Raw genomic sequence first — 12,382 nt, 5'->3', positions numbered from 1 at the left:
CAAATAATTAAACTATTTATCCTAATTGTTATTATTTTTTATAATAATTTAATAATATTAAGGTATTGTGTAATTATTTTATTTTTATTATTTTTTTATATTTTTTACCTTTAATCACTAATTTACAATTATTTTCTTACAGTATTTACTATTACAATTGTTATTTGTGTTATAAGACCCGCTTTTCGCACGTTCAAATTGAGCGCCATTAAAAACCCAGCTCCTCATTGGAACGTCGCGTTGGCGGGGGTATCAGCGGGTTCACTTTGGCAATTCATGTCGAGAGACGTGGTTGTAGAAGTCCTTCAACCTGATGATGAGCTAAAAGGCTCGAAATCCGGATCGTTGCAAAACATCTTACTGTGAGTAGGAGCCATCTTTTTTAAAAAGTATTGAACTCCGCACTCACCCCATCATTTATAATTTATTTTGACTACGGTGGTTCAATAATGGACAATAATCATTTCTAACGTATTTAATTCTTTATTGTGTACAGTTTGCAAGTTTGAAGCAGAAATTTTCAGTATAATATTTTGTATTATTATCAAAAATATAGCAGATTACTGATAAGATAGTAGACCAGTCATACTTCGACCATACATACATGCAGTGTCCTCCTAAAGGATTCGTAAATTCTGTTTTTACTGCTTTCTCTTGCTTACTTTATTACTTCAATCGTTTTAAATATTTTATTTACAAGGCACGTTAAATAACAATGTTAGGATTAAAAATTGTAATATTATTTTTATAAATTCGTTAACACAAAAGTTTTCGTAAACCCCCTGTGAGTAACACCCCCATTTATATTTATTACATATTATATAAATAATATCACATACACCAACGTACGATTCTTGGTGATTTTCAAAGTGGAGATCTGTTTTGAATTGGTCGCAGGCGTGACATATCAATCGAAACCGGTATATCTGTTCAATTCTATTTGTATTTCTAAATAAAATTTAAAACATTCTTTTTTACTTGTAAATTTACCATTATAATAAAAGCAATGTTAATTTCATGTTAAGCGCCTTCAAAATTACCCGACAATTTAAACGAAATCATCAAATCAAAGCTGAAAAAGTAAAGATGAGATGCGGTCGGGTTACGCAGAAAACAAACACTTTGGGCCCTGAAGATGATCTCAATAAAGATCGAAACGTTGGCACAATAAAGATGATGTTGAGTAGTTATCATGAAAAGGTAGTAAGGTGGCCATTTCTACAATTCAGTCGATAGACGTGTTTCTATCTTCCTCCTGATGATGATTATTTAATACTCGAAATCCTGAGACCTTCCTAAAAGTTCTGTGAGTGTTTCTACATTTTACAAAAAGTTAATTGTCATATTCACCCTACCTCAAACCATTGCTTCCGAATTTTAAATGACTTATAATTTTATTTGCTATGCATATTGAGTCAGGTCCCTGGTTCCTATTCAAAGCTGCAATATTTTTACCATCTCTATAATTATTCCTTTTAATTAAATCAGTTTTAAGTCAACATTTACCTACCTGTTATTTGGCTAAAAAGAACTCACTGGTTAGAAAGATTACATAAAAGGGGACTGCACATCATTATTCATACGCCAATATGACGTGAACAATACCTATGTACGGTAAATATAACTAAATGTACATTTTAACTTATTAAATATTTACAACGATTTTTTTCCCTAACTTGATGGATTGGCCAACATCATCCGTTTATTTACAATAAATATTTGCATAACAAAAATTAATTGTACATTGTTAAATATTTGCTGTTTTATTTAGTTTTCAGTTAGATTTTGCAGAAAATAAGAAAATAATTAGTGATATTAATAGTTTTATATGAAAAAGTTTGCTATTACCATCGTGAAATTGACAATTTATTAAAAACCTTCAAAAAATTATTTAAAATTATATTTCCATTCCACATCTCCTTAACGTGTCTTGTAACTAAATTAAAAGAATTGAGACACAATAGCATTTAAATAAAAAAAAATATGAATATTGTAAAAACAGAATTCACGATTAATTTTGAAAGACACTCAATTTATTATAAACTTATGACCATTCACATACAACTTTAATTATTGAAATTACCAACTAGGCCAGTAAAATGAAATATTGCCTCGAAATAAATAGTTTGAATTTTAACATTAATACAAATTTTCACCATTATATAGGTTAATGTGTATAAATTTACAGAGTAAAAAAATATCACCTAATAAAAAGAAAGCAGTTTTTTTATGAGTGGAAATACCTATCAAAATAAAAACCTTTCAAATTTCTACCTTGCTCGGGGAACAAGATTTGGCTTTCTTTTAAAATATTTGCTCACCTTTCTAATACAAACAGGTTGACTCAAAAAAGGAAAGATAAACATTGAAGCCAACTTAAATTTCGAGTTATTTGAAATATCTGCACTAAGGGAATTTTCATAATGTTAAAAATAATAAAAATAGGAAAAGAAAGAAAGGACAATCAAATAAGTAACCCCCGACGCTAATTCTTTATTATTATAAAGAATGCTTGAAAAAAAAATGGCCATGGCCAGATCGGCCGAGTGTCCCTTGAGAGTGAAAATTCTGAATAGGCAATACGCCGTTTGCGCATAGATATCTATTACTGGCCTAAAAAGCATTACGTGCTTCGAATATAAAGAGTGCGTACATAAACCGAGGAGGGGTGAACTCTACTCGAAACAGCAACGAGATATTAATTCAACTAGAATTTACCTTTTTATCGAGGAAAGTTTTATTGTGAATAAAAACTATTTTAGTCAATAAATACATCATGAAAGGGTTGATATTAGGAGAACCAAACCAGGGAGTGATTGAATGTTATAAATAACTAGTTTGTGGCTGAATGACCTAGATTTCGAAAGCCTCGGATCTTAACAAAGATGGACATGGCAGACAGGACTGTGGTCCCTAGAGCCGGACTGGTGATTTAAACGTCAGGTTTAATAATGCTAATTAGATTTATATGCTATTTTTTATTATTTATATTGCAAATAAAAATAATATGTGGCTAACAAAAGTTGCTATTTTAATTTGAATTAAATTTAAACTACAATAAAACTTTATTTGTTTTATTACAATGTATATATTATACTTACTATTTTCAAAAAATTCACTAGTTTTCGTGGGCCGCTTGACCAATTAATATCTTTCAATTAATTAAGGTTTTTAGTTGAGATAAAAAAGTCAATGGCACGAGCGGGATTCGAACCCACGATCTTCGGCTTGATATGCCGCTACTCTACCACTTGAGCTATCGTGACCTCGATCCACTCGAACACTAACTTCCCATCTCAACCCCTTGAATTTTCCCTCCTTTTTGCCATTTTTCAAATGTCGTGTAATCTATTTTAATCTCGGCGACAAACTTTCAAAAAACTTGTATTGTTCACTTGATTTTTTTTTGCGTAATGATTTGTGACTGATGATCGACGAAGAGAAAGTTGAAATGTTGTTACGAGAAGAAAATATTATTGATGTACTTTTCTAAATTGATTGAGCCACTCTTCATCGTTTTTCTTCTGTAAATATTACTATGAAACAATTGAATCCTACAACGCTATTTTATCCGTAAAATTTATCACATCCCTTCTTTCACCCCTAACTACATGATCTACCTTGACCCATCAGTTGAACTTTTGTTTCAATTTACATTAAATTTACATACTTCCTATATCTGCAGCTTCCTAACCTTCCTAGTAATACTGCGCTGAAAATCATAAGGTCCAAAATATCATGGTTTTCTTGCTGGAATACCTTGGCTCGACAATTTCATTTCGATGACAATTTTTCCAATTTTTTTTGGACAATTACAAAGACTGGCCACTTTTACACTAAACTATTGACCAATTAATATCATCCAATTAATTAAGGTTTTAAGTTGAGATAAAAAAGTCAGTGTCATGAGGGGGATTCGAACCCACGATCTTCGGCTTGATATGCCGCTACTCTACTACTTGAGCTATCGTGACCTCGATCCACTTGGACACTAACTTCCCATCTCAACCCCTTCAATTTTCCCTCCTTTTTGCCATTTTTCAAATGTCGTGTAATCTATTTTAATCTCGGCGACAAACTTTCAAAAAACTTGTATTGTTCACTTGATTTTTTTTTGCGTAATGATTTGTGACTGATGATCGACGAAGAGAAAGTTGAAATGTTGTTACGAGAAGAAAATATTATTGATGTACTTTTCTAAATTGATTGAGCCACTCTTCATCGTTTTTCTTCTGTAAATATTTCAAACTGTCGCCGCGTTTTGNAATGAGTAATCCTGTAAACGTAAACAGAATATTTTATATAGATTTTTTTTAATGAAAACTTAAAATCCTGCATTATTTTCCGGACAACCCAATACTTCGGACCCAGCCTGAGAGAGTAGGGTCAATTTGCTCCTTTACATAATCCAAGCCTGTTATTTATTGTGTAAGCCTGCATCCTCATCATGTTGCTCCGCAATATCTGGGCTGCTGCATAAGCAAGCAGGCGATTCCTCCAGCCGACTGCCAGAGATTCTCGACAGAACAGTTATCGTTTTGAACTCTTACTTCTTTGATTAAAACTCATATTGCTTCCGAAGAATCAAAATTATTCTCTTTGATATAAAAAGGTAAATAAGAGTAAAACGATTATGAAGAATAATTTGTTTAAGCTTTGTAGTTATATATTTTATATTGATTTCAAATCTTAATGTTAAATTTTGTATAACCAGGTAATCTACGTGACTGAAATTCAAAGTCAAAAGGTTCGGTAATTATGTTTTTAACAATGAAAAACTTATATTTATATTATTACTATTATTAACATTATTCCTAATTCACTGGTTTTCGTAGTCCGCTTGACCAATTAATATCTTTCAATTAATTACGTGAAGATAAAAAAGTCAGTGTAATTTATTTGATTCTCGGCGACAAATGAAAAATGGCAAAAACGAGAGAAATTTAAAATAGTGGGGTTGAGATGGGAAGTTAGTGTCAGTGGATCGAAGTCACGATATCTCAAGTGGTACAGCAGCGGCGTATCTAGCCGAAGGTCGTGGGTTCGAATCCCGCTCGTGACACTGACTTTTTTATCTCAACTAATAACCCTAATTAATTGAAAAATCCTTATAACATTATATTGCAATAATTTGTCCATTTAAAATGTTAAATAGAAGAAGAAGAATTACTCAAACAACATATAAGTTTTTCTAGCTGGTTTGAATGATGTGTGTGTTGTTTTATGTGCTGATTGTTTTTCTTTTATTTTTAGGTTATCCAAATAGATCCATAGTCTTTCTGTATGTTATGTAGTAATTTTAAGATTGTCTACATTTTTAAGAATTCGTGGTGGTTTGTTTTATCAGTTTATAATTTTTAATAATTTATAATTAAATAATATAATTAGTAAATATTGTATATAAGCAGTAGAGAACTGGCGTTGGCCGAGTTGTAAGAGTCCGGCTCATACTAGCCTTTCTGGGTTCTTTTTCTTAGCTGTACAGCCTATGAAATTTTAATTAATAATTTTAATTTTATTTTTTATTTTATTTTCAGGAGAATCCCACAGAGTAATACAGTTTTGCCACTAACATTCTTGACTAACAAAACTCTTTATTTTGTCAATTATTGTGGTGTTTTTAATATGATGTATGCTAAAGAAAAACCAATCAATATTCGAATCCCGCTCCTGACACTGACTTTTTTATCTCAACTAAAAACTTTAATTATTTCTAATTTGGCTTCAACAATTACTACACAATGCGGATTACAATCGGATAAATTCATCGTGTTAGACGGCAGCGCAACATTCCTGGAATACTTGCCTGAAGTCTTTCTTATGCTTCCTTATATCGATCCAACGAAACCATCCACTATGACCTTAATATATACATCATACACGACACCTATCCAGAAATCGGAAGTCACTCTCAGTCAACATTATCCCACGCATCCAAAAGCTCTTGAATAAATAATAAATACGCAATTCTCAAAGGACTTTTTCCTGGTGAAGATGAAATGTAATGTAATTTAGAGTTTGAAGTGCTAGCAATGGGTGGTTTTTCAACTTTTTTTTTAAATCTTGTTCACTATTGTGTTTTACCCAATTGTGAATAATTGCAATATTCAATTTTTTTAATATAAATTTTAAATAAGAGTTAGATTTTACAACTGATACTCAATCCTTCCTTTTTAGTACGTACTATCTCATCCTAAATTCCTACCTGTCTGATTGTATCTGCCTCGTTGCCTACCGAACCTCAACCTTTCCAATCCATTTTATACTCCCTAGTATTCATGTATTCCACCTAGGTTTGTTAATTTTCAGCTTTCCCACGGCAGACTTTCCTCATCACTCTCCCACCGCCAGCAATATTCTTTCCAAACCTAGCAATTGAGCCCTTCAAGATCACCTACCTACGTTTTTTTACAAGGGTTCGCAACAGCAGAGGTTATATCAACCCTCGGGGTGCCGGTGTTTTTAAAAAAAAGCCCATTTGTAAGTATGTTGGGTTCGAATGCAGGGCCGCTGGATTCGAACCCGGGTCCTTTACCTTACAGTGATGAGCGCCGTGTCAACGCCTTAACCGTTGCGACCACCGACGCCCCCATGCGATCATCCCTAACCATACTTATCTTAGAACAAAAAAGCATAAGTGTTTTTTTACCCTCAAACACAAAATACTACCTCCCGTTTATGTACATCAAATTAGTATTTCTTCGGCAGATCTGGTCAATTACTTGGGGCTATATGAACTATATGAACAAAAGATTCACATGAAATCCACATTCGCTACTTAACTTGGCAAAATTCAACTAGATGTACAACACTGCTAGGCTTTCGTTTAAGGCTTACTATTCACAACAACAACAAAATAATTCTTCACATTGTTTTGCAGAACATTTCTTTCCAAGATGGTTAAATACCTTCAAGATTCATTCTGGCTAACTATCCGGTTTTTTCTTGATGGTAGAGATCGCATCGTAGTATAGTCTATAGTCCGACATGGGCATACCGGACTATATGTTTTAGCAAAAAATAACTTTCCAGCAAAATCGCCATACCCCCATAAAAATTGTGAAGCAGTGTCGTTAATTTCTATATTATTTCTAATTCTTTCTATTATGTTTGGTAAGCAGTACTTGGGTACTCATTGGGTATCCCTTCCAGCCGAACAATTGCTGGACTAATCATGTTTAACTTGACTTGTAATAATATAAGTGCTGGTTTTTCAATAGCCCTAAAACTGAGGCTTCGGTAACTCCTAAGGTGACTTTTCGCTTACAATCTGTATTAATATAGCATCTTTTTTGTTTAGATAGCTCTGTAGCAGTTTGTTCATATCTTTGGAAGCTCGTCGCTCGATTAAGCTTGTTATTAGGATAGGCTACCGCATTTTGTCAAAAGCCTTACGGATATCAAAAAGTAGCCCTTGTACATACTTCTGCCTCGAAGATTTTTTCCATTACTGCTGGTATGGATGGATTTTCCTTGGGTTGCTCTGTACTGATTGGTGTGTCCCCTATTTCCCCTCCTTTTGTGAATTTTTGTTTCCAGTATTTTTCCATGTAGTGATAAAAGGGAGATCAACCGGTATGACGCAAGGTGATCTTTGGGTCTACCCTGTTTTAGAAACAGGCAAATCCTAGGTAATTTCTAGGCCCTGGGGAAATACCCAACCTCGGGGTAGTCGGTCGTTATCTGTTGGATATGGTCAAGTGCTACATACAGGTAGTGTCAGTATACGAGACGGCTGAAAAATCAACCATTAAAGTTGGGAGAGTTCCCATCAATTGAAAATCCTTCGGACGATCACTGATTTCTTTGTTAGTATCCCTTTTCCTAATACAGTATCTAACTTTTCCTAACTAGCCAATCCCCAAATTATCATCATTCCAATTCTCTTATCAATGACGTTTTCACTCTTACCCAAAACACCTAGGAGCATCAGACCAAGGAGTTCGTATTCATGTTCATGTACAACTCTTATACAACCTCATCGAAAGGTCAAATTCACGCTTATAACTGCACTTATGTTTTTTCGTGTAACTTATGGCATGACTTGAAGCACTTGAATATTAATAATAATTTCAAAAATTAGTTGTTATTACATTAAAAAAAGTATGTAATAACACGACCATTGGGTTTTTGTAAAAACTTCCATATATCAACAAATGCTTTATTTTCAAGTTTAAAACTTACTTTCCCAGATGATTCATTTATCTTGTAAGTTTTAAAACTTATATATTTTGTTTATAAACATTATACACTAAATCCGTTACAGTTCGTGGTCCGATTGACCAATTAACATTTTTCAATTAATTAATATTTATGAAAGGTATTGGTTGAGAAAAAAAGTCAGCGTCACCAGCGGGATTCGAACACACGACTTTCGGAAAATTTGAGAGGTGAGGTTGAAATGGGAAGTTGGTGTCCGACCGGATCGAAGTCACGATAGCTCAAGTAGTACAGTAGCGGCGTATTTAGTTGAAGGTCGTGGGTTCGAATCCCACTCGTGACACTGACTTTTTCATTTCAACCAAAATCTTACATAAAGATTAATTAATTGAAAAATTATTCACTAAACTATTTCGACAAATTAGCATTTAATTAATAATTGGTTTTTAATCTCTCTGGTAGTGAAGATTAGATCATGATGTATGATAGTTGCTTTATGTCATATATATATATATAATGAATTATGAATAAAATTGTTATTTTATTATTATTACATTATGTTTTATCAATATATAAATTTTATCTGGTTATCATAGGCATTGTATAAAAGATTAACCGTAAAATTAAATCTGTATAATAAAAGTAGAAACGCCCAGAAATAATGAGAGAAAGTAATAAAATCGCTTCATAATTTGCTCACTTTGTTTATACACTTGCAAAAAATATCAAATCTGTGAGCTTAAATTAATCTGCGTATCTTTCCTACCGTTTTAAATAACCAGCAGAAGTTAATTAATTCCTGCCGGTTGTGTACTCACCAAACAGGTTGTAGCAAAGATTTTACACTCGAAACCCCAACGAAGAGAAACCGCGACATTGAGAAAGGAAACATTGTGGTATTTGTAAAATCAATCTTTGGAAAGAGTTGTAATATATCCGGACTTAAAGCCAAAAAGAAATCTGCTAAATTAAATTTAATTCGTAAGATTTTAACAATAAATTATTAAATTTGTATACAATTATTCTAAAATTAAGTTGAAATTTCAAAGTAATTGTAAAATTTTAGTATGAACAATCCACAACTGAAAACTACTCTGCCAATAGTAATACAATAATTTACAACACTACTACGCTCAGTGACTGAGAAAAATCATTTCTCATGGACAATTTTCCAATCAGAATTACCTCTTCTCTCTAACAATAAAAACATACACTGACAGGCAAAAAAATTCCACTCAACTGATTTTTTTTTTCATTGTCTCGATAAAAGAAAATTTCGTCCTTAATTTGTCCCATTGTTTTTATCAATAAATATTTGTTTATGCTATGTTTTAAATAAGGAATAACCTAATAGAAATAACCAAACTTAATCCTTAATCCAAAACAAGGATAAAGGATTTTTCAATGTGTAATTTTTACGGAATTTAAAATTACAATTAATTAAGGTTTTCAGTTGAGATAAAAAAGTCAATGGCACGAGCGTGATTCGAACCCACGATTTTCGGCTTGATATGCCGCTGCTCTACCACTTGAGCTATCGTGACCTCGACCCACTCGGACCTCAACTTCCCATCTCAACCACACCTTTTGAATTTTCACTCCTTTTTGCATTTTTCAAATTCGAATCCCGCTCGTGCCATTGACTTTTTTATCTCAACTGAAAACCTTAATTAATTGTAATATATTAATTGGTCAAGCGGATCACGAAACTAGTGAATGGAATTTAAAATGTTTATTCAGTTTCATTTCAATTCTGAAGCAATAAATTGTTTAGTTTTCATCTTTGTTTTATTAATTTCAATTTTTACACTTAATAGTGCCACGTAGTTCCATCAAGTGTGCGGCTATTGACATCGCAGTTCCACGACAAAGTTCGACGTTTTCGAGAAACTAGGTCCTACCATAGAAGTTCCGGTTCTGGACGCCCTAGGATAACAGAACCAGATGGCCGTTTTTTGACTTTGAGAATTTTTCGAAACCCGCACCTTACGGTTGTTCAAGCGATTCGTCAGCTCCAGGAAGTTCGAGGTGTCCTAATTTCTGAACGCACTGCTCGAAGAATATTAAATCAGTAATGGACTGATGGTTTTTCGTCCCGTAAGAGGACCAGGATTGTCCAGAACACCCCAAGTTACGCGACTCGCATTTGCTCGAGAACACAGCCATTGGACGATTGGTCTGCTGTACTTTTTACAGATGAGTGTAGATTTGCTCTACCAACTCCAGATGGTCGTGAAAGAGTAAAGAGAAGGCGAAATGAATGGTACGAAGCCTGTAATTTTTCCCAGAGCTTACCTTTTCGACGTAGCTCAGTGATGGTCTGGGCGGCACTTTCAATGGAGAGTCGCACAGAGTTGGTTGTTGTTCGTGGAGGGTCTTTCACGGCACTTGCTCTGTGGATGAAATTAAGAAACATCATGCGCTGCCTATCCTCGATGAAATCAGCTACAATCCTATTCTAATGCACGATAATGCCCGTCCACAAGTCGCTCGCATAGTAAAAACGTACCTTCAACAGCATAACATCAGGGTCTTAACCTGGCCAACCCGTTCTCCAGACTTGAACCCCATCGAACATTTATGGGATAACCTCAAAAGACGAATAAGAGCACGTCCATCACTTCCTGATACACTCCACGGTCTTGAAAGGACTCTTCGTGAAGAATGGGCTAACCTCTAGCAAAGAGACTCTTCCAGACTGGTAGAAAGTATGCCGAGCTGTCTTCGAAGTGTATTAAAGAAAGAACAGGAAATACGAGATATTGAAATTTTGATCAAAATCAGCAATCTGATGGTATTCCTTCCTTCCTCTACATGATAAAAATATACCACTCCTATCTCTTATCCAGATAATAATAAGTTTGCTTTCGATCGTCCATTTGCGAACGGAGAGACATTGCTGCTGTTCCTCACGGCTCTATTCTTGGTCTCATCATCTTCTTTCAACTATTTTAACACAATACCCCACAGAATAAGAACAAGGCTTTTTACGCTGACAATGCTGCAATGTACTTGTACAACATAGCTTAAGCTACGTGAGTACTGCATAAGGATGTTTCTATAACCATTGTAAAATAAAAAATTAATCATAATAAAATGGAGGCTGTTTTCAACAAGCGTTGCTGTATAACAAATTCAAATCTGAAGGAGTGACTGTCGTTGTCCGAGTCGTTCATCTTTGGGTGATAATAGTCCGGAAACTGCTTTTACTACCAAGTCAATGCATCTATTCGCGTATTTTTTCCTCTGCTCTACCCTCTACCACCAGTAAGTCCGTCACCAATAAACCACTGTGCAAGGTGGTGGTCAGGCCGATGCTCTTTTACCCCCTCCTTGGAGTTTCACATGCTGAACTAATATCACGCGCAGAACAAGTTTTCGAGGCTTTTAACAGACTCCTCCGATATACACCCGGAACTGCACATGGAACTTGCATATACATTAAATACAACGATGCACAATGCAACGATGCATATACATTAAAAATGGAACCATTCAATTCTTCAAGCAGGGCTAGTACTGGCCCAATAATCGGCCAAATAGGTAACTATAGCTAGTACTAAAAGAAATAGAAAGTAGTAGCACTAACTATAGTAGTAGACAAAAGAAAGTAAAACACGCCCTTCTAAAAATAAGCAACTATAGAGGTTTTTGATCTATTCTTTTCTCTCAAATGAAAAATAATAATGTATTATAATCATATAATGTAACTTCACAAGCTAGGAGTAAATAAAACTTGTCAGAAGCAACTACTACAAGAACTATAAATATTGTAATCAATGTAAATAAAGGTTTTAAGTTGAGATAAAAAAGTCGGTGTCACGAGCGGGATTCGAACCCACGACCTTCGACTTGATACGCCGCTACTCTATTGGTCTTAATTTGTCAAGCGGACCACGAAAAATAGTGAATGTAAATAAAATTGTGTGGTGAGTAGTGACCGTTAGTCGATAATTATTCAGAAATCGTGAGATGCGGTCTGGTGTGAATTTAATACAAAATTTAAACAAATTTAATAACAAATTGAAAAAAAAATGTATATAGTAAATAAGCAATGTTTGTTGAGATAGCAAAGTTAATTTTTTGCTGTAATAAAATTTAAACGTAAAAAATTTAAAATTTGGTTTTCTAATATGCTAAATTGTGGGCTTAAAACTCAATTTTTTTCAAAATCGTTTGTAGCGCTAATATTGTTAACTAAAGAATAAATTTTGTTCACAAT

Source organism: Cimex lectularius, unplaced genomic scaffold (genome assembly GCF_000648675.2).
Source record: "Cimex lectularius strain Harlan isolate CLEC.00 unplaced genomic scaffold, Clec_2.1 scaffold49, whole genome shotgun sequence".
Lineage (NCBI taxonomy): Eukaryota > Metazoa > Arthropoda > Insecta > Hemiptera > Cimicidae > Cimex > Cimex lectularius.
The sequence above is the reverse complement of the archived record's forward strand: the minus strand, read 5'-3'. Positions refer to the sequence as shown.